The sequence below is a fragment of the Eptesicus fuscus genome, chromosome 7, assembly GCF_027574615.1.
Source record: "Eptesicus fuscus isolate TK198812 chromosome 7, DD_ASM_mEF_20220401, whole genome shotgun sequence".
Taxonomy (NCBI): domain Eukaryota; kingdom Metazoa; phylum Chordata; class Mammalia; order Chiroptera; family Vespertilionidae; genus Eptesicus; species Eptesicus fuscus.
Window position 1 is genome coordinate 75716418 of NC_072479.1, and position 23988 is coordinate 75740405.

Sequence of the window (23988 nt, forward strand, 5' to 3'; positions counted from 1 at the left end):
CATCACACCCTCTGGCTGCCTACTACCAGGCTGGCAGGGGGGTTAGTGAGGGACGACCAAACGACTGAACAGCAGGCTACATGGGGCGACCAGGCCAGCGAGGGGGGGGGGGCGTTGGTGGCGACTTGGCCAGCAGGGGGGATAGTTGGGAGCAGTTAGGTTGGAAGGGGGGACAGTTAGGAGCGACCAGACCAGCAGGGAGGGTGCAGTTGGGGACAACCTGGCCGGCAGTGGGGGACAGTTAAGGGCAACCAGACCAGCACGCAGAGGCAGTGAGGGGCGATCAGGCTGGCAAGAGGGGGGCAGTTAGGGGCGACCAGGCAGGTGAGCGATTAGGAGCCAGCGGTCGAGGATTGTGAGAGGTATGTCCAACTGCCAGTTTAGGCCCGATCCCCTAAACCAGCAGTCGGATATCCCTCAAGGGGTTCAGGATTGGAAAAGATAGAAACATCAATGATCAGAATCATTGATCAGCTGCCTCCTACACGCCCCCTACTGGGGATTGAGCTTGCAACCTGGGTATGTGCCCTGACCTGGAATTGAACCATGGCCTCCTGGTTCATAGGTCAATGATCAATCACAGAGGCACACCAGATGGGCTAGAGTAGAAGTTCTTAACTTGGATATATGGATCTCCTGAAAATGAATGGAGAATTCTGAGTATGAACACATGTGAGTAGGAATATGGTTTTCATCAGATATTCAAGTATATCTGTAACCCAAATAGGTTAAGACCTGCTGTTCTAGAAGTTAAAACAGTTTGAATACAAATGATTTTAGTTTTACTGACATCAAAACTCATAGTTTTCTCTTAGTATATGTCCAAATCGTTTCAAAATTTGTTTCTGCCTCAAACATTTCTTGATCCCACCACCTTTTCATCTCCTGAGTAGGCAACTGGAAGAGTCCCCTATGTGATCTCAAATGTTCAGCCTCTTTTCTTTCCCGTCTTTCTTTCAATTTCCACTAGACTAGTTCCCCTGAGAAATGAGTTGGATTATTTACCCGACTTTGGAATCCAACGCATGTCCTTGTTGCTTACAGTATTTAGTCTAAAAATCATTCTTTCAGCATAAAGTTCTATATAGACTAGTAACGAACTATGGTTTAAGTCTCCTCTCCTGCCACATCCTGCCATGACACCAAGGCTCCAGCCATCTGGGCATTTGATACATCTTCATAAACATCGCTTTATTCATAAAGATGACACAGCTTTATTCTTTTCACCTGGAAAACCCCACCTTATTTATATTTTACCTTCCCAGTGAATTGTGTATTTCTCACAAGACTGGGGTCAGAAAATGCTTCTTTTTAGATACTTTCATTGATCTCCCAAAGCAGAATAGTTGCTGCTTTATTCTTTTATCTATGACACTTGTTTATATTTTTTCTTATGGCCTATATTATAATTTCTGTGTTTACGTGTCTGCTTTTCTATGCATTCCTTGAAGGCATAGTAATATATGTTAATATTTATGATATCCAGCATTTAATAGATAATTAATTATTATTACTGATTAAAGGGCAGTGCTTATATGGGAGATTAAATATATATTTTTGGGCAAAGTCGTTAAGATAGTTTTTATGGTGAATATCCTGAATTTCTAGAAATTTTAGAACTAAAAAGGAATCTACTAATGCAGTATAGTCTGAAAACAGGAAATACGTCATAGTAGCTATGATATATTCAACTATTAAGCTCATTAAGTAATATTTTACCCATTTATCTAAATTATTTTATGTATTTATAGAATTGTTATTCAACACAAATACTTTGTATTTTTGTCTGGATACTAGGTCATTGTCATATTCCCATAACAGGTCTTTTTATTTCAGTAGAACTATACATTTTCTAGTTTTTTCATAGTCATTATCTTTGAGAACATAAAGATTATTTCATGGTCTTTATATCATACTAGAGGCCCGATGCACAAAATTTGTGCAAGAATAGGCATTCCTTCCCCTGACTGCTGGCACTAGCTTCCCTCTAGCACCCAGGACCTGGGCTTCCGTCCGGCTGCTGGCAGGCACCTGAGACCCAGGCTTCCCTTGCAGCCCCGGCCTCGTCCCAGAAGGCCGCCTGGTCTAATTAGCATATTATGCTTTTATTATTATAGATAATTCAATTGGAAGGGGAAAAAACTTTGCCAACTTCATTGCCAATTTATGTGTGACATTCGTGCTACATCCTTAAATAAAAAGAAAGCTATTGAAAGGTCTACATTTTGTATTGCCTACATAGTTTACAGACAAAGTAAAACCAATGAGTAATCTTTGGAATGATGGCTCAAAGTTAGAGAGAGATGCTTTCAGTATAAAATTCAAGTTGGAAAATATTTCCTGAGTTCAAAGTTCTGTATACTTAATAATTGCCGCCATATAAAAATGTTGAGTAATTAATTGGGATCCTTTGTTAATATTCAGGGTATGCACGTGCTAATGTTTTGAATTGGGTTAGGTAGACACAATTTTTCCTTTCTGGAGTTGTGTTTCTTTCCTTAATATTTTTGAGAAATAAACTAAGTTTCTAACTAAGAGCCACTCCCCCAGATTGAACTGATATGAGTACTCTGTGTCCTTCTCCTCTTAGAAGGTTTTACTACTATGCAGAGTACACTATAGATGAACTGTATTAAGCATATTTTATATTTAAATATATTTTATATATTTATAAAGAACTGTCTGATTTCTAATCAATATAAGATGAGACACAGATAATTGTAAGCCTGAAAAAGACAGTTGGTTTCTTCTCTGAAGCACTCTAAAGCTTGCCAAGCAATTAATCGCAAAATTTGATTCTCATATAATCTTCAAAAAGATAAAAAGGCAAGTCTGATTGTGACATGAATGGAAAGGCAGTTCCCAGCTTTATTTTTATGGAAGGTCTGATCTACTCTTCTGGCTCTGCTCCTTTTAAAAAAAAAAAAAAATTTTTTTTTTTTAATTTTGTAGCATGGGTTTGCTGGGGCTCTCACTTCAGAGTTCCAGAGATAAGCAAGAATCACTAATTTCTGGCACATTTCTAATAATAGTTATGATATAAATAGATTTATTTCATGATGTGAAGAACTGTTCATAGCATGTATTCATGTCAATCAACACGATTATCTATGAGCACCAGAGGGAATCAAGTCTGAAGGGAAGTCAAGGAGAGCATTAGAGGCTTCCGGGGGCTCTGTGGTGGCCATTGTGGGGCTCACTTTCTAGCTTGTGACTTCTGTTAGTGAGATTGTTGTTCTAGTGTCAAATGTGATGTGAAATGAAAGTCTTGACCACCTGTGGTTACTGAATTATCAGGTTTTTTGTTTTTCACAAAAAACCTACTCTTATCTCAGCCAATCTTACTTTTTGAGTCAGGTCTTTCTTGAGTTTAGTGTACAGTTTTATATAAGTGTAGAGTGACTGCACCCCAAGATTGGTTTTAAAAATGTAGGTATTTATTTTAATAATATAATATTTTATTAAAAATTAATTCGCGTTACACACTCCACAGACAGCTGAATGATATATGAAATAAATACTATGTTTGGGTGTAATTTTTTTACATTTAAAGAACTATTTGATTTGGAAATATGATGTTATAATATGTTTTAATATCTCATTTATTGTGTATATTGATAACATTTTCCTGGAATTGTTAAGGAACTCTGGGTATATAATACAATAGGTTTAATGGTAAACTTGATGTATGTTAAACTTGATGTATGTTTAAACCTTTCAGGGACACATTATCATGAAGCAATATTCAGTGTAAATCAGTTTCTTTCTGAAGTTCATAACAAAAGGAAAAGGTGTTTTCTTAAGTTGATATATTATAAAATTTGGAAATATAGCAGAGAATAAAGTATAGCAATTGCAACGCTGCAACATATGAAAAGCAAACTTGAACACTCAAATAATTTATTCAGTGCACATGACAGTGAGAGGCCTAGGCCCACTGTCAACTCCTGTGATTTTTATTTACCCAAAATAATTTTAATTGCCATATTATAGCTGTGCCTTGAAATACTTTTTATATAAATTTTGCTTATAATCTAACAGTCGTTAGTTATGTATTTTTGTTGTGTGACTAGAATAATGTTATGTGTGAAGTACTGTTCAGAGAACTTATGAAGAAAAAGAGAAAAATGCATGTGTTATTTAAAAATAAGTCACAGAATAAGACCTTAATTATGGTATGGTAAAGATTCCTATTTTTATATGGTGGTTTTTATAAGCTTTAAAATGTCTGGTTACCTTTGTACATCAAACTTAGCATAAGTTTTTGTGATAGCATAATGCATACCGGTATTAACACCAGTGTGGTTATTGTGCCAGTTCTAATAATGAGAATTTCATTGTTTAGGGAGAGCAGTCTCCTATACTCTAGACAAAACTGTAATTACTTTTGAACGATGTGGAATGTGCTCAGTTTAATAGCATGGAGAATAGATTCAGAAAGATTCAGATAAAGTAAGCTTGGAAGCCATATGTGCAGTGTGGCGGTATAAAATTATGATAGTAGGCAGTATAATTCAACACACACATACTGGATTTCACACAGTTTATCTATAAACTGCTGTTTCTGTAAGAGATAGGCTTGCTTATCTGAACAAGGCCAATTCAATTGAGATGAGGTGAAAATGGTGACAAGTCTGTATTTGTTTTTTATGGTAAATTGATGTTTATCATACAATGAAATTACATTGTTACAAACATTACTCTGTGAATGTTGTCAGAAAATACCACATGAAGCTGTTTATCTAGATATAATCCCAGGCTTGTGTTTGAATGTAAGCGGTTCCATTTTTATACTTGCATTGTTTCTGAAAATTACCCCCAGGGCTAGCAGGAATGAAGACACGTGAAAAACAATCCTTTGGGGGTCCAACAAAGCCATTGGATAAGCTGTGCAATAGATCGGTTTGTCCTATAGCTATATAATTCCATTCTGGTTTTCTGGAATGGATAGGTTGGGGGAGGGTGTAATATCAAGTCGAGAAAACCTTGATTCCTATGATGTCCACAGAATTTGCTGTTCAGTTGACAGTTAACGGAGCCTTGAGAAATCAATGAATGTACCCTTATATAAAAACTGGCTGTATGTGGGAGTTGTGAGATGGTTGAGAACACTTAATGAGGGTCCACTGTTAGCACCACCCCAGCATAGTGCTGTGCAGTGACAGGGGAATAAGTAAGAACTTCCAATGCTGTGGTAATGCGGGAACATGTGTTTGCAAAAGAAGATTTGTCCTAATGGAATTTAATGGCTTTTACTTAATAGGGAGTGTTATGAACATATTCAACTCAATACAATGAATACCTATCAGCAAAGATACAGAAATAAATAAGAACTAGTCTCTTCCCTCTTGTAGCTTCGTGTAAAGTGTGGAGGTAGGGTAAGCACAAAAGTCACTATCCTGTAGTATTAGAACCCTGATAGAGGCTAATAAGTGCAAAGGAGATTTACAGTTGAAAGATATCCCATTTGTGGGCATCAAAACCAAATTTATTTGAAATTGTCTCCACAAAAATGACTAGATATAGTGCCAAGATATTTAAAAATATCTACACATTGGGTACCTTGCCATTTAATGCAAGGTCTTTAATTTATAGTATAGTTTTGTTTGTGCCATAATATTTTTTCCCTGGAAGAAATAAATGTGAAAGAAAAAAAGAGCAAGTTAAAACAATATTGAAGACAGAAGTTCACTGTCAAGGTCTGACTATAAAAAGTGGGAAAATTAGTAAGAGGTGCATCTCACATTCATAAGCATAAAAACAACTATTTCAGTTACTGGGGCTTTAACTATTTCCTTTCTTTATCTGATGACCACCTTGAATGAAGTGGGAAGAATGGTGATCTACTTGGCTAGGATATTAGAAAGAGCAGGGGCACTAAGAAGCTATGCTGGGAACTTACGTGAATGGTGTTCCTGGTTTTCTGGAATGGATAGGTGTTCATCTTTCATCTTATTTGTTATTCTGGGACCTTTGTACTTTGGTGTTAAAAATAATGAAAAGTTTGGGAACCAAGTTGCATTCTGTATCTTACATGTTGGGTTTTCAATTCTTCCTCAGTTTCTTCCTTTGATTCGTTTCCTCCTCTGCTTCTCTGGTTTGTCTTTTAATTTGCCTCTATCAAAAACATTCTTAATGGATGCTCTTAGGGATCTCAATGGAGCCATTATGAGGGAGAGAGACAGAGTGGGAGAATCAGCACCATTGTGCACGGATATATACTTCCTTCTTATTTGCATATATTGCCTCTTGGGGATTTGCCAAACGTCCCTGCAGTAGGTCTGGGTTTCTCTTACTGTGAGTGATTAATGGATCAATTGGTTCTGTGATAAAGTTTTCATTGGTTTTTAGTAAACAGGGACAGTGTAGAGAGTTCTTCACAAAACTATATTTCTCCAATTTATTCAGATTATATTTGTTTACTTTTCTCTTATGAGCCAATGTTGATAGTAAATGACAAGTTTATTTTTAGTTTCCTTACTTGGGGGAAAAAACCCCACTTAGAATTATATATTAGTTCCCAAATTATCTTTTAAATTGTACTTATCAGTGAATCCAAATGTCTGCCATCTAGTGCTTTAGTGTGTTCCTATGCCTTTTGTGTATCCAGGCATGTGCCTGACCAGGAATCGAACCATGACCTCCTGGTTCATTGGTTGACACTCAACCACTGACTCGTTCTGATTGGGCTTCACTCAGTTCTTGATTGTTTCTTTAACTTAGTTGCTTTTTGTCTTCATATTTCTTTCATAAGGGAATCCAAACATGGGAATTTTGCAGTGTTGGTGCTGGAATGCTAGGAATTGGAATGAAGTCTACAAGACTCAGCAACTCAGTTGCCAATGGGACCTGAAAATCCTATCTAATAAAGAGGGAATATGCTAATTGACTGTCATGCCCTCCACAAAGATGCGGCACCCTCAGCCAATAAGGAGGGACTATGCTAATTGACTGTCACGCCCTCAAGATGGCGGTGCCCACAGTCACAAGATGACGGAACCCAGTCCCCTCAGCCCCTCTGGGGTGGCACACACGAGCGGCACAACTGGACCCGTCCCGGGTCCAGCCACTCTGCGCTCCTGCCTCCAGAGTCTCCCCAGTTCCCTCAGCCCCTCAGCCACCCAGGGCCGGCCTGAGGCACAGGCAAGCCTCAGATGGCAGCTGCCCAGCCGCCTATGGCAGATATGAGGCATAGGCAAGCCTTGGATGTCAGCTGCCCAGCCTGCCAGGGCTGCCCGAGGCTCAGGTAATCAGGGCTGGCCCAGGCTTGTGCTGCCAGCGTGGCAGCAGCAGAGGTGTGGTGGGGGCATTGCCTTACCCTGATCACAGGGTTGCCTCCTGCCCCTGAGGGCTCCCAGACTGTGAGAGGGGGCAGGCCGGGCTGAGGGACCTCCCCTCCAGTGCATGAATTTTCATGCACTGGGCATCTTATTTTAAATAATACTTACCCCATATTTCCTCTTGGCTATATCGCTCAATACAACTATCCACTGTACCTAAAAAGGGAAAATATATTTGTATAGCAACCTCTCTGGATCTGAAACCAAAGTCATAAGGAAGTATTAGATTTTAATCATTTTTTTTTTCTCACTTTGACAATTAGACTCATATAGCTTTCTCTTTTAAAAATACATACAAAGGCAAATACCTGGATTTGTGAGCGTGGGGATACATTAAAAAAAAATAGAAAGGAATTTTATATGATAGAAAAATCTAATAGGAAGATTGGGGGAAAGTATTTTCAAGATAAATGATTCTTTAAGAAATGACAGTCTGAATTCAAAAATGCTTAGAACACTACTGGTACCACATTGGGTGCATGTAAAAGCCTATGTGGCCCTAACCGGTTTGGCTCAGTGGATGGAGCGTCGGCCTGCGGACTGAAAGGTCCCAGGTTCGATTCCAGTCAAGGGCATGTACCTTGGTTGCGGTTACATCCCCAGTAGGAGATGTGCAGGAGGCAGCTGATGTTTCTCTCTCATTGATGTTTCTAACTCTCTGTCCCTCTCTTTTCCTCTCTCTGTAAAAAAAAAAAAAAAATCAATAAAATATATTTAAAAAAATAAAAGCCTGTATAATTTTGTTAAGCAGTGTCACCCCAATACACTCAATGGAAATGTTTTTTTTTTTAAAATAAATACAAGCATTACATGTGTTTAAATCCTTTACTTCCTCCACAGCCCTGAGATGTCCATAATCTCTCCCAGCATTACAGCTGGCTTGAAAACTGAATTCCTGACCGTAGTTCAGTATGCTACCAGTTTTGATCATCTTGTGCCTGTTCCCCCTGTTTCTTGTTTTAGAAAGTAAATTTCATAGTTTTCTCTCTTCTACTATATATGAGTGCTGGGGGCTTCTTTGGTGTTTTAAATGGGACATAAATATAAAGCTAAGTTGACAATTGTAATCTGTCCCTTTGGGTACACATCTTCTTTGTACAAAGGCCACGTGTGTGTGTGTGTGTTTAATTTCTCATAGACCATTTTTAGGAACGATCTATGTGAACAGATGAGGTGTGAATGCAGGGAGAGCAGCCTTGGCCAGCGCCACCACACTGACATCACATGATAAAGTCAATGAACACAAGTGACTGGATTTTGTGTCTTGTTTAGTCAAGGCGGCTTCTGTGGCAGCAGAGCAAACAATGTTATCATTATATAGAGAAGCAGTGTTTACTTCAGTGTCTCTTTTTAGCTCTTAAAAATCCAGCCTGTCTCGAGATAAAGCAGTGAATCTTGCTGGTCGATATTCCTAAATGAGAAAATACTATCCTAAGGGTTAATAAAACATTTCAAATGAAGGTAGGATATGAAAAGGGGGCATAATTTCAAAGGTACATGTTAAGTAGCTTTGCTTGCATATATACATATAAAATATATACTATGTTAAAAAATCAAAACCTATATTAATGGGTAGCAAAAGATAAAGTACAGTAACTTAGAGTTTGACTGTTAATAAATACTTAAGCTTGGTAATCACCTCACCTGCCATCCTGGACCCCACCCTCAATGTAAGCATATATCCTGGAGAGGGAAGATTGCTGAGCTGTTATAATAGCCATCTTTGGGCTTTGTGGCTGGGATGCTTTACACACTAGGGACTTACAGGATGCTTTACACACAGGATCAGGGAATACGCTTCTTCTGTATCTGAGATTCTGATTTCCCCAGGGTCTCCAGTAGAACATACAAAGCAACTTTGAGAGTCATGGGTGAATATATCTTCCAGCCTAGCTTATCATTGCAACTCAAATGTGGGAGATTTCAAACAATCAGTACTCTTTAGAATATGGTATTTAATAATTACTAGTAATAGGAATGTGTGATAAGTCATGTTTTCTATGTACCAGCCACCCTACCTTTATTAGCCAGTTTTTATATCAACCCAGTAGTCCAGTAACTGATTATCTCCAATGTGTCGATGAAAAAGACTCTTGATTAAAGTGATCTAATAGGTAAGTGTTTGCATTCATGACTTCAGAATCCAAGCTCTGAATAATTGTGCCCACTGCCTTTCCCCTCCTACAAACATTAAAATGATCTTTATAGTTTATCAGAATTAATTATTTTAATAGCCTTTAGAAATTCCTGTGGCAAATCCTTGCTTGATTATTCTACCTTAACACAGAGACAACTTGGTTTTTAAAATCATTTTACAAGAAGTCAAATGGACCAAGAGATTTAACTATTTCAAGAGGTTTACTAAAAGTTTTACATAGGATGTTAGGCAATATATGGTATTCCAAAGAATTACTTGCTAAGCCTTTCACATAAAGATTACTGTTAATCTGTGCTCTGGCCATACATACGTAGTGTTTTAGCTCATGACTGCTAGTGAAAAAAATTACTGTGTTTATTCCAAATTGTATTATTTGATGTTTGTATGGCATTAGGCAAGTTATTGTAATTTTCTGTACCTTAATTTTGCCATCTGTAAAATGGGGATGAAAACAATAGCATCTCACTTACAGGGTGCTTTTATAATGTTTAAAGTCAATACATATAAAGCACTCTGGTGCCTGGAATATAACTTAATACGTGCTATTTATTGCTTAAACAAATGTTTATAGAAATGTTTACATTCTGTGATCCTGGAGAAAGATGGGACACTGTATATACATGTCATATGTTTTTCATTCTTGTAAATTTAATTAACCTACAAGAGGGTTGTAGGTTCAAACCATGTATCCGGTTGGGGCCCATGTGGGAGGCAACCAATCAATGTGTCCCTGTGTCTCTCTCATTTCGATGTCTCTCTCACCCACCTTCCACTTTCTGAAAAAAAAAAAAATCAATGGAAAAAAATAGCCTCACTCCTTGAGTGATAATCAAAATATGTTTAAACATTGCTTAAGTTTACTTGTGTGAATATCCTGGAGGCTACGTAATGGTTTTCATTTAGGACATGGCTAATGAGGTTCCTGTTGATTACTATCATTTTATTAGCATATCAACTTTTTTGTTTTGTTTGTTTACATTTCAGTACACTTTAAAATTTCTGTTTCATTTAAGAAAATTTTGAGGTACTCTGTGGAATTCAGTTCTTTATTGATTAGTATTATATTAGTTGCTTTTTAGTCTTTGATCGTTCACTTCTGTTGATCCAAAAAGGCAGCTTGCAGTGTTTAAAACAGGATGTGATATGGATAAGAGGCATAATGCAAATGGATTTGTTACTGGTGGAGTGCTCTCCATGTCCCCACCTGCAGCTGGTGGAAGTGGGCTTCTTGGGATACCACGGGAATAAGAATTTCCTGAGGCCCCCACAAAAGAATGAGATATCATGGAAAGTTTTATTTCTGTGGAATTAAGCCCCTGGGTTTCCAAGTTCCCATCTCCCTCCATTCTGCCAAGGAAAAAGTCCCATTTTGTCTTCAGGGGGCTAAGATCAAAGTCATTGTCCACAGTTTCTGCTCCTTATTTGCCCAACATTCTGCTAGCTTGTGTTCCTAGCTGCAGTCCATTGCGTGTGGGGTACACGTGGCCATGGACCATGTGCTTCTAGGGCTACAAGGCTATGGGAGTGAAAGGAAGCAGGAGCGAAGCCAGAGGAGCAAGAGAGAGAGAGAAAATTCCTTGTTTCTGGTTTAAAACTCACATCTTATCCAATGAATCCTTCAGTATTTCCCATGCTTGCAGAGGCTCCATCCCACAGCCAATGATCTGTGTTCCCAGGCTAGATTGACAGGCAAGTACCTTCCCTACATCATTAGGACTTCACTACATGCATCCATCTTCCTCTTCATCACGTCCCTTCCCCAGTGATCTGCAGGGTTCCCTGGGGAGCGTGAAGCCGCAGCTTTCTGGTGAAGCTGCCCAGATGACCAGGCTTATAATGCCTGGCTTCCCCTTTGCATCTTTCCTATTATTAATATTCACTAGGTAGTTATGTCAGTAACCGGTTTATATAACAAGTCTACGTGTCAGAAATATGACATGTTGCATCTAATACTGTCACACCTAACTAAAATATGTACATCTCTAGCTGCTAATTCTTGGTGATTAAACAGACCTCTCTGCCTTTGTTTTAATGGTTAAAACTTTGACTTGTCACTTTCCTAATGGGTTTCATGGGATCTTTTTTATTTCCTATCATATAAATTCTTCCCTGTGCACTTATGTCCTCTTCAGTGATTCTATAATTATTTTTGTTTTACATAGATAGAAACATGTTTTTCCTCCTTTTTTACATATGGTGTTTTGCTTCGTGCAGAGAGAACTACACAGATGACGTGCTTTTAAAAATCCAAATTTTATTCCATTTTACATTTTTATAACCCTGAATGTCTCCAAAATGTCCTTACCTAGGCACTTCATAGTTTCATTACTAGATTTATACCAGTAACGATACATCAGCTTTCTTAGGGATAATCTTTAAGCAGAACTTAGTAAGACAAGCTTTGAAAACTATCATTCTTAGGAAAGTAAATCGCGAATCACGAAACATCAGTTTAATCTCTCCCCTTGACAATTTAACAGGACAGATTGAAATATCAAAGCCGACGTAAGTGGGATCAATGGATTATCTCAGTCCCTGACTACATTCTCTTAAATTGGGGGACTTGACAGAGTGGTTTTGAGAGGGATGTGCATTGTGTGTTCCTTGTCATGTGCAGAGCATTAAGTTTTCAGAGCTTAAGACTGAGTGGATGTGGTTTACCTGGACGTGAAGCAGGAAGAAAGGAATTGGGAGGGAATGAAAGAGAAAAGGGGGGCTACGGGAGGAACAGGGCAGAGAGATTTACATGTGAACTCAGGGGGCTTTGTCATGGCAATTGTATAAAGTGATATACAGTGCAAATCGACTTGAGCATGTCCCTGGATAGCAGGCGGTTTACAGCCTCCACGAGCAGAGATTACTGCCTTATCTTGTCATACTAAATTAACATGGCAGCACATTGTTAAACAGTGGTGACCTCTTCATCTGGGGAAATCACTGCCTAGAAGAAAGGTGGTATTTAAGTCTCTCTCTCTCTCTCTCTCTCTCTCTCTCTCTCTCTCTCTCTCTCTCTCTGTCTCTCTCTCTCTCTCTCTATCTCTATCTCTTTCTTTCTCTTCTTACACCCTTGAAATATTTGCAGGTTAGACTGTAGCCATTTTAAAATTATTATAGAAATAATTTTATGCTATGTGATAAAAGATAGGTGCAGTTAGATAAAACGGAGACTTTGGGTAGAATAATAAGATTTTACTTATCCAATGTTCTAAACATGCCATGCTATCTTTATACATTGATACAATGAGATTAAGAATGCATGTGCTGCCACTTAATTCTTTATTATTCTTCATCTAGCCTATTAATTTATGTAAGAGTTAATTTCTAGACTTTGTATTAAGATTCTCATTTCAACGGACAAGTGAAACTCCCTCTTAACCATTTGTTATAAGAGTAACATTAGGTAAGCTTCACATTTTCAACATGAAATGTGCCAAGAATATTCACCATCCTTTGCTCAGTCTTGAACCAGGACCACACTGTGGAATGGAGATGGATGGCTTACTCTTAAACTGTCCTCTTCTTAGCAAATGTCTGTTCAAAGCACATTAGGCATCTACCAGTTCCTATTTCTTTTTTCCTCTTTTCTTTTGGCCCCCTAGTGGTTCGAGTTGAAAAATGGTATTGATATAGGATTTCAGGGAGTTTGTTTTACACATACTCTGCCTTTTCAAAGCATTTTCTCATTATTTATCGAACTAATCCTTTCCCTTAGCTTCAGTTTTAACATAGCTCCCTGGAGCGTATGTTTAGATTCAACTGAGTCCTTGGACTCACCTTGTGTCTCTTCAGGATCACCTTAGCGTCTAGATATCTTGGTATCATTCCTTCATTCTATTGCCCCTTCTACAACTTCACTTTTGGTTCAATTCTCTTCTACGTTGCTACTTGTAATATTTCAAATTTCTCTTCTACATGACAGGCCTTCAGCTACTGATGCAACCTATCATGTCTTTTCCAGAACTCCTCTTCCCATTCCCTTTCATTTCAGGGCTTATTTCACTTAGCATAATACTCTCCAGGTCCCTCCATGCTGTATCAAAGGGTAAGAGATCCTTCTTTTTTATAGCTGCATAGTATTCCATGATGTAAATGTACCACATCTTTTTTTATACACTCATCTACTGATGGACACTTGGGCTGTTTCCAGATTTTACATATTGTAAGTTGTGCTGCTGTGAACATAGGGGTGCATATATTCTTTCTGATTGGTGTCATCTAGCTTTTCAAACTTGCTTCATGAATCTTTAAATAAAATTCATCAAAATGTGATTTATACAGCCCTTCCGCAGTGGGAGTAATCCTTTACCAGTAGGTTTCTTGTACCAAAGAAACCTCAATGATCTAATCTAAATAAAAAATAAGGGTTTATTTGATTTACAAACAAGTATTACGTGGAAATTAGAGTATATGCAAATAATTCACAAGAGGTGTGGATGAGAATGATTTCCTTAGCTGGCAGACATACAGGCTATTTGGTACTTTATAATAAAGGTTAATTAACATGTAAACAAGTGGGTGTTTGTTGTTGTTGTTGTCAGCAATGACATTGCAGTTAATTCTTGGCTCTGGAATCAAATGCTCAGAGATATCCATTTAATGAAAAATGTAGATATCACCCTGCAGGCATGGCTCAGTGGTTGATTGTTGTCCTATGAAACCAGAGGTCACAGTTTGATTCCCATGGGGGCATATGCCTGGGTTGTGGGCTTGATTACCAGTGTGGGGTGTGCAGGAGGCAGGCGATTAATGATTCTCTCTCATCATTGATGTTTTTATTTCTCTCTCCCTCTCCCTTCCTCTCTGAAGTCAATAAAATATTTTTTTAAAAATGCAGATATCAAGCTTGAGTTACAATGAAAAATAAAACACACAATTTTTCCCATTAGCTAAAAATAATATCACTTTTTAAAAGGATTTCTTTTCATTTTTAAAGCTGTCTATTGTGAGGAAAGTAAGATATTAAACTAAACTTTGCTAATATTTTATAAGTTTAGTGAATTTGAAAGTGAAGGTCATCTTGATTGTGCATATTGTAAAACATTTATTCCACTAGTTTAGCTTCAATTGTCACTGAATATGAAGAAATTCTACTGGAAATATTCATCACCCCTTTGATTCCCAGGGTGCATTTGGTTAACTTGTTTGACTAGATTTGGCCTCCTTTTCTTGTAGTTCTATGCTGCCTTCAGCATTCTTTTGAAGATAGTGATCTTCCCAGTTATTCTAAAATTAAAGATATATTAATAGCTTTGTGATAGAACTCCCATGCTATAGAGAAACTAGTCACCAAATAGTATAGTGAAATAGTAATATGATCATATAAATGTATACTACGTATCTGTGATTTCATAGTCCAAGAAAATCATAGGGGAAAAAAACTTTAAATGTAAATTCATTAATAATTTTTTTATAGTTCTGCCAATCTGTACCCAAGACGGATACTCAGGTTTGACTATTTTTGAATGCCTTGTCTCATCGCAAACCACAAAAGCCACTATATTTCCAGGTTTTATTATAACAAATAGTATAACTTCTAGAATAAGAGAAGCAGTCTGGATATATGTGTCTTTGTATTTTTGGCTGTTCTTGATATAATCTCATAAAAATCATTAGTCAGCAAGTTGAAGGTATAGAAATAGATAAATATAACATGTACAAAAGATTCAGTGAGAATAAATGCAATGATGCTTGTGTTAAATCAAGCTTTGCAAAGATGTTATACTGCCAAATGTTCTTAGAATAATCAGGAGAAAGAAAAGATAGGGAGAAAATCTATTGTAGTAGACAGAGCCATCTGACCCGTTAGGCACTGCTGACCCAGTGCCAGGAGTCCCCAGCCCTTTCAGGGCCACTGCCCATGTTTTGGTTTCCTTTCAAATCAGAATAGGAAAAGTGAACTTTTACGTTGAAGAAAAAAAAAAAGAAAAAAAATATATATATTTTTAAACCAGTGCAGTCATAAAATGTATTTTTTAAAATATCTTATTCTATTTTATGTAGGTATGTATGTATGTATTTGTTCGTATTTATGGAGAGAAGGAGTTTATGAAGGCAAAAATGCATAGGGCCCAGGAAAGTTATGATGTGGCCCTGGTGGTGGGTAAAACACCTAAAACAATTTTGGAAAAAATGTTCAAAGATGACCTTTCTGTAGAGCCCTTGTCACTTTTCTTCTTTGTCATCATCAAGCCTCATACCCACTCATTTGCATCCCATGCTTAATCATTCTGTGTATGAAATTAGAATGCCATTTTTATTCCAGGTCACTTTGTTATCATAATCTTTTAGTAGTTTAAATTGTGATATTGTCCAACTAATCTCAGTATTCATCTATTGTCTAGTCCAAAACAAAGATCAAGTTATTTATCAGTTTAGAGCCATGTTAATTAACTTGTATATTGCAATACAATCAACACTAAGACAAATAAAACAGATATAATTACAAACTGAAACAAAAAAATATGTTGTTTAGTACTATTTTTCTTTCCACATCCTTTTATTCATTCTTTATATGATAGTTTATTCAAACATAATGAAAAAAGCAAAATTTACTATCCATAAGTAATTGATTATTTTTGATTGAGATGTTTTTAGTTTAATATATGAACTATCCATAGGCATTGAGTTTCTTTAAATATTTCTCTTCAATGTATTGTTTATTATTTTTGAGGAAAATATATGCCTTTGAATTTTTATTTTATAATTTAGAAAAGAAACAGTTCCTTCATCTAATATTGCACAGTTAAGTATTTTTGCAGCATTCAAATAGCTACAGATTTTCATGGTGGATAAAGGGATTTTTTACATGATCCCTATAATTATGAAGAGATTTCCTTAGAGAGTGAAGTGCCTCATTTATGTACCTCTACAGGAAAAAAAAGTCATCATAGTAAATTTTACACAAGTAGCAATAGTGAAAAAATGGAAAAATCAGTACATCCAGAAATCATAGCTATCTGAATACAGTAACACCACTGGGAATGGCACAAATCCAATTTAGAATATAATTAGGTGCAACTCCCGTTTTTAAGTTCAAATACCTGGTCTATGTAGTTAGAGGGAAAAAGTAGGCTGAATAGTTATCATGGGCTTGTGATAAGGACCTTAGTTAGACCTTATAAGTTAGCTGTGGGGTTGGACTTTGCAAGTGCATTTACCTAAGTTTTCTGGTGCAGACTAAGTAGTTTGAACTATTAGCATTTTTTATTTTTAAAAGCTTTATGTAATGTTTATATATGTGTTATATGTGTGTGTATGTATGTATATATATATATATAGATATATATATTTTTATTTTTATTACTCTTATAATTTGCATTGTTACATGCTTTCTTGTCTAGAGGAAGAATGGACAGAGTTAGAGTTTGTATTTGTTGGGGAAACATGTTCAGATATGAAAGACCTCTGTATTTATCATGGAACCCCTCCTCAAAAAAAATTAGAACCTTTGATACAGAAAAAGAGTTTGGAAATCAGGTATAATCCTCACTCTACTTACACTTCTACCTCATTCCCCCATCTCCATAATATCCCAGTTGTTCAAGATGGTTCCTTAATATTATGTTAAATCAATGAGAAATTTTTCAACTTTTCTTTTCTGATGGCAGCGATTTTCAACCGGTATGACACAATAATTTTTAAAACATACAGTACCTGACTAGTCACAGACACTGACCTCTTTCCCCTGAGATTGTCAAATAAAAAATGATAATAGCCAACACAACAATAGCCGTTCCTTGTGAATTAATCAAAATTATACCTATTTTTTGTCCCATTGAAAAAAATAAATATCTTTTGGTGTTTTAGTAGTTAGTTTACGTGTGCCATGAGATGAAAAAGGTTGAAATTTTCTGACCTCTATATACTGTTTCCTTCATTTTATTTTCAATTACTTTTTTTCTGAGCCTTTGTCTCATTCTAAACATCCTCTATATTAGCCCATATTTCAGTACTTTCTTTCTAATATTATAGGCACCTAAGTACATTATGAGTAACGGTAAAATAGGAGAAAATTGTTCCAAAGGAGTTGGTCATGTTTTACCAAAATCTTTAATGCCTCATTCTTCAGTGGAATGACAAGGGAGAAAAGACAATTAAATTAAACTAAGATTTACTGAGTATCTCTTATGTATAAAATATATTGAATGCAAACCTGAAAAGGGCACATTTTCACTCTCTGGGAACTCAATCTGGTGGGGTAAATGGATACATACATACATCCTAATTAAGGCTTTGATAATATTGTGGAATACAGATAATATTGAGTGTTACAGTGGAAGAATTTATGATATCTTATGGAAATGTATGGGTATAAAACATTTTCTGGCTAATAAAGAAAGGATATTGCTAAGTAAATGGTTCCCCAGCAGAGCTTTGCAAAATGTGGACTGGGCTGCCCAGCCAGTGTGCTCAGTGGTTGAGCATTGACCTGTGAACCCAAAGGTCACGGTTCAATTCCTGGTCAGGGCACATGCCTGGATTTCGGGCTCGATCCCCTACATGTGTGGCATGTAGGTGGCAGCAATCAATGAATCTCTCTCATCATTGATGTTATAAGTCAAATTTCCTATTAGGTGTATATTTGTATGTATTTTAAAAGCTATCTTTGTTATTTATACCCAGCTAGAGATTAATTTACAGATCTGCTTTTCCTAGTAAGATTTATCACTGTTCATTTGGTGGTGGCATAGTGCCTAGGGAAAAACGTATCCCTTTCCATAGGGATGGACTTAGACCATATAGTCCATTTCAGTGGTGGAAAATAACACAAATTCCTAATGTATCTTACTGTAAATACAGATTTTTTTAAATGTGGATTGTTTAAAGGAAGATAGAATGATAATAATTTTAGAATGATTAAAGACTAAAGGTAAGACCTGTTGTGTTTTCTTATACTTGCCACTTACAGGCCTATAGAGTTTAAACCTGGCATTGTATCTTCAATGTCCTTTAGTCTACAACTCTCATTTTGAGATAGGAAAATTAAAGTTCATAGAGGTTAAGAGACTTGTTTAAGATCAAAAGTAGTGATTTTTGCTTCACCGTGTGACAGATAATGTTGATGCCACCCTAAAGAAGAAAATGAAAGTGAGCCAAGAGCAACAGCTGGTTTGGGTAACAGAATTCTGAGTTCACATTTATATATGTTAGGTTTGAGATACTGAGGTATTTAGGTGGAAAACAGATTATTGGAAATATGTGATTGAAACTTTCCTGCCAAGCCATGGAAATGTGAACGTACTTGCCTAGAATGTAAGTTTTGAAATTGTGAATTTAAGAAGAGTCATTTATTCCACGCAAATATCCCTTGAGAATTTACAGTTCTGAAGGAAATAAACCTAAACCATATTTTAAAGCTTGAAGTTGTCTTGAAAGAGGCAGGGAAGTGAGAAAATAAGGAGGCCATGGCCTGGGGAAAGCAAGGAGTTAAATCATGGTTGTGTCACTAAGTGGAGGGGAGAGTGATGATAAATAAGTTTCTGTATCTTCCAAAGGAGTTCTAAATTTTTTTCTGAAAGCAGCATAGAAGCCACTGAAAGTTCTTTAATACAGAATGTTAAGATTATACCCCTAAGAGAGAGAAAAGTAGATAATTTTTATGGATGTTGAATACATTTTAGAGGATTTAAGATCAAAACAGGCAGTGCCTGACATAGGAATGAACAGCAGACTGTGGGCCATCAGAAACAGAGGAAAAGAACTGTTTGGTAGTTGAAACATTTTGAAGAGGTTATGAACAATGCTGGATTTGACTGTTAGAAGTTTTTAAAAAAAATTTTTTATTGATTTCAGAGAGGAAAGGAGAGGGAGAGAGAGATAGAAACATCAACGATGAGAGAGAATCTTTGATCGGCTGCTTCCTATACACCCCAAACTGGGGATGGAGCCAGCAACCCAAGCATGTGCCCTGACCAGAATCAAACTGTGACCTCCTGGTTCATAGGTCGAAGCTCTTAACCACTGAGCCACGCTAGCTGGGCTTAGAAGATTATTTGTATTTCCTCTGGGACTCGGTATGATGTTTTTTAAAAAATAGACACGTGATTAACAAATTTTATATTTATGCCTCCTTGGTGTGTGTTGAGGGGGAGAAGTGTTTAAAATGTTATCAGGAGTTTGACAAAACTGCTTAATTTTCATTTGGAAATACAAGTCAAGAAGTTTGAAATATAAAATATAGCCAATTAAAAATAGTATAGAAAATTGAATATCTATTAACATACATTATGAAACTAAACTGGCATATTAGGAACACTGTATAGGATTGAGAGATGTCATATATGGAGTGAAACAAACTTTGACTAGAAAATTAGATTAAGATTAATAAAATTAGAATGTTTAGGTGTTTTCAGTCCAATGAGAAGCTGTGTAACATAATGATTAAAATTACAATTGAAGGAATCAGAGAGATAAGGGTTCAAATTACTTTTTATTTAAGTTGAAGTACATAGTTCCAACTCAGTTTCTGTATGTGTTAAATCAGTAATAATAATAATACCTACTTCATAGGTCTTTTAGGAGGGATCAAAGTAGGAAGCTAGATACTCCAATATAGTGATTGACACATCGGTAAGTTTAATAATGGTGCCTTTATTATCTTGCTATGAATATGCTTTCAGGTTCTGAATAAAATCTGGGGTTAATTATGGTAAATAAAGACATTCTAATTCAAACATATTCAACAAAAGAATTATTCTCAAGCGTATTGCAAGAAGAGTGGTATATAAGATGGCCATATGAAAATCCACAGTTACTCAAATTGTCAAGTTTCGGAATTGACACTCAAGTGAAGGTGTTGAAAGCTTCATCGTATAGGTCATTTTAAACTAGCTTTTACCACACTCAAGAAACTCTGTGGTCAGATTCTCATCCTTTCCACCAGTTGCATAGGTCTTCCATGCACAGACCTGCTATTGACTTCTCTTTTTCCGTGCACAAAGCTGCTATTCACTTCCAGGAAAGTCGGTGGCTCTGTGGAATTGGATAAGAATTTGGCCTACAATGAGTGATTTGAATGAATGAATTTGGAATTGGCAAGAAAATACAAACATATGCCACATTTACTTGGTACATTCACGCCTCAAGAGAACTCAGGTAGCACGTAAATTCTGCATAAAAAGCCAGAGATTTTCAGCAGGAACCTATTTCAAAGTCAGCTTAAATCTTCTGCATGTACTTTTGTCATATTACAAGAACAAGGCAAAATATTACATTTAATTACTTCTTATTGGAATGTAAAAGGCTAAAGAGTCTCTTCTGATAAAGTCTGTATAGCACTTACTCTTTACAAAGCTGGTATCAGAAGACAGGACTAATGGTAATGTCATAGACTAATTTAACATGTGGATTTACTTAGGGTTTTTTTTGGGGGGAGGGGTACACTGGTTTTTAAGCCAATCTTTAGTGGCTGGATTGATACTGGACTACTTGCAAGTTAAATGTTATCCTTTGCTTTTTGTAGGCAAAATACAGCCAATGTGTATGGGTGCCCACTTGTGTACTGGCATTAAGTTGGAGGGAGTCTAAACCTTCTTCTGTTTTCAGTAGTAGACAGATTTCTTCTCTTGATATTATTGCTCATGCAACTTCCAGTACCAGAGACATTGAACCTTTAAAAAAGGGAGAAATGTAATATTCTTGACAGCTTCTCCCTTCCACTGACTGAAACAATAAAAATAAACATGAAGCTGTCGGAATGGCCTCTGCATATAATGTCATTTGCCTGTGATTTTCTTTGCTTCTCTAGATAATTGAATTTATTCAGGCAATTTATTTTTTAAATGTGTGGCCTCCGTGAATGGAAACATCTTAACTAAAGACAACCGTTTTATTTCCTCTTAATTAAATATATACATGTGTGTGTATACTTCTGTTAGGACCAAGGCAATAGAAGAAAAAGAATGGGGGCACAAAAATGTACTGTAAAACAAATTAATTAAAGAGATGACCAAATATTCTGACTTTGTGTTCACCCCCTGTCAATGTTCAAAGTCTGTAGGTGCTCAATACGAGCTTTTAAATTATTTTTCCCTGTGTGACATTGCTAAGTATAATAAATGGATATAGCAAAAGACTTTTGAAAGAAGTCTTCGTGTGTGTGTGTTATCTCAGAGCTGGTGAGCATAGCACTACGTGGTTGGTTCCCATCCTGAGAATCACTCTTAATAAATTACTGGCTTAAAGATAATGACTATTTAAGCTCCATTAGTCAAAAAATGTAGCTGTGTAACACAAATAAAGCTTATATTCTCATGGTGTGGGGAATATAAAGAATTCATGCCTTTATTTTGGATTGGCATTTTTGTGGGTTATTGAGCACCAAGGCAGAATCACTTTGAGATATCAGAAATATCGAGGGACATTCAAAAGTTATGAATTAAAGTAGAATGGTAGAAGGGAATACATATGTCAAAAATCCAAAATTATTTATTTGTTTCCTCTCTATACTCTCTATACTCAATAGAATTTAGAATGATAAATACAATTTCTCCCTTGACAGAATGATTTTTTAATGGAACAAAACCATCTCCTCTTATTTACACCTGTGATCACAACTCAATAAAGCACTCATGGCAGAAGGTTTCTGCAAAACTTTTTTGGTGTTGATAAATTTCATTTTTGTTTTCCCCTCATTCTAACATCTGTATGACAAGAATTTTGGAGGTTAAACATACAGCACTCTGAGAGCTAAATCATTGTAAATAAGGGAAAATGTGTCCGTTTCTAATTTCTCCTTTATTTATACAATGCTATTTTTTTATTATACTTTAGACTTGCTTCCTAGAATAACAAAAATCTTTTATTCTAACATTTTTATTCTAGGATTATTTTTCCTTTTTTGTTTTTTCTCTCTGCTTTGCAGATTGTTTAAGTGCCCATTATTGTTTCCATGTATACATTTTTAGTTCTAAAACATATTTCATCTTTCAAAATCAATTATAAATAATGATAAACTTTGAAAATTGTACATGGTAAACCCAAGTCACTGAAGGAGATGGTGATGCCCACTTATAACTTCCATTTTTAGACATAAGTGAAGAGGGCTTGGCCATTTGCTCATTTCCCTGGGTGGATACTTTATGAGAGCTCATTAACTAAAAAACCACTCACTAGAAATTAATGGTTTATAAATAATAATTTTACGTCCTTTATTTATTTATCAGCATCTTAAATTTTGAGGCATGTCTACATTTGTCTGTTCCACATACAAAAGTAAAGATTTTAAGCAATATAATAAACATGTCATTTGAATACTGAGGCAGATTATAAAACACCTATTATTTACAATGCTAGGGTCAGAAATTAGGGCTAAAAATCAAATTTAGATGAATGTAGTTATATGGGTTTTATTATTTTTTAGTATACTGATTCCATTTTAATAATCATCTCTGTTTGCTAACCATTCTGTTTTTGTCAATACCATAATCATTATTTCAATCTCCCAAGCAAGAAGTATGTGTATCTTTGTCTCCTTCTTCCTTATTTTTAAATTATCTAATCGTATCATTACTTGTTTCCAATTCGCTTTAGGATTTCTAACAGCTACAATCTAGCTAATCTAGGGGAATTCTTTTTATCATCACATATGTGGCATGGTAACAGTTTCCTATACAGTGGAATCTTTACTTTCTCTTCTACCCAATTCATTCTCCTTATCACTACTAGACCAATATTCCTAACAACCCATTTTAATAACCCTTTGCACTCGCTTGCTTTTTTCTCGATTCCTTTATTCTAATGCTAACCGTGTCGAGTCACATTCGACATCCGAGTACAAAAGGTTAAGAGACTCAACCAGTATAGAAACTAGAAGAATTTCCATGGCCTTACAGGTCAAATGTATACAATTCTATTTGACTTTCAGGACCTTTCATAAAATGAGCCTCCTATGATAGTCATTCTTCTTATTTATTATTCTCCATTTATTTGGGTCAAGCCACTACATTCTCTTGTGTGTGTGTGTGTACTCTATAAAATATTCTCGATGATTTCACTAGGGAAGAATGCTGTATATCTTTTCTCTATGTATTTCTTTAGGCTTAGATAAAAAAGTTTCTATACTTAAATATTTAATAAATTAAGTAATTGACTCAATATGTATTTATTATGTACTAATAGGATTTAGGGTACATGGGCAATAATCTGACATGTTTCCTGTCTTCATGGTATAGAAAGAAAATTAAATAACCAATCCTAAACAGTGTGCTAAGTGCTATGATAAAAAGTGTCCACCTTCCTTTAAGTTCCAATGCTCTTTCTTCTTTAAACTTCTTCTGCAGGTATAATTTCTACCATACAATATAGTATTTGTTATAGTTGTTATCATTACTAATTTTTCTTGTGTATTTACATGCCTCTCAAATTTAATTTTAAACTCTTTGAGGAAAGAGAATCAGCTTTATGTTTTTATACCTTTGACATCTCTTCTAGCAACTAAATTAGTTGAGGGAAGCAGTATAACTTAATGATGACCAACATGGATATTAACGG

The 23988-nt window shown here is 36.1% G+C and overlaps 1 protein-coding gene across 1 annotated transcript in view; it reads left to right on the forward strand.

Annotated features, from left to right (window-relative positions):
- Positions 1-23988, forward strand: part of SOX5 (SRY-box transcription factor 5) — a 971057-nt gene that overhangs the window by 642174 nt on the left and 304895 nt on the right. The window lies entirely within an intron of this gene.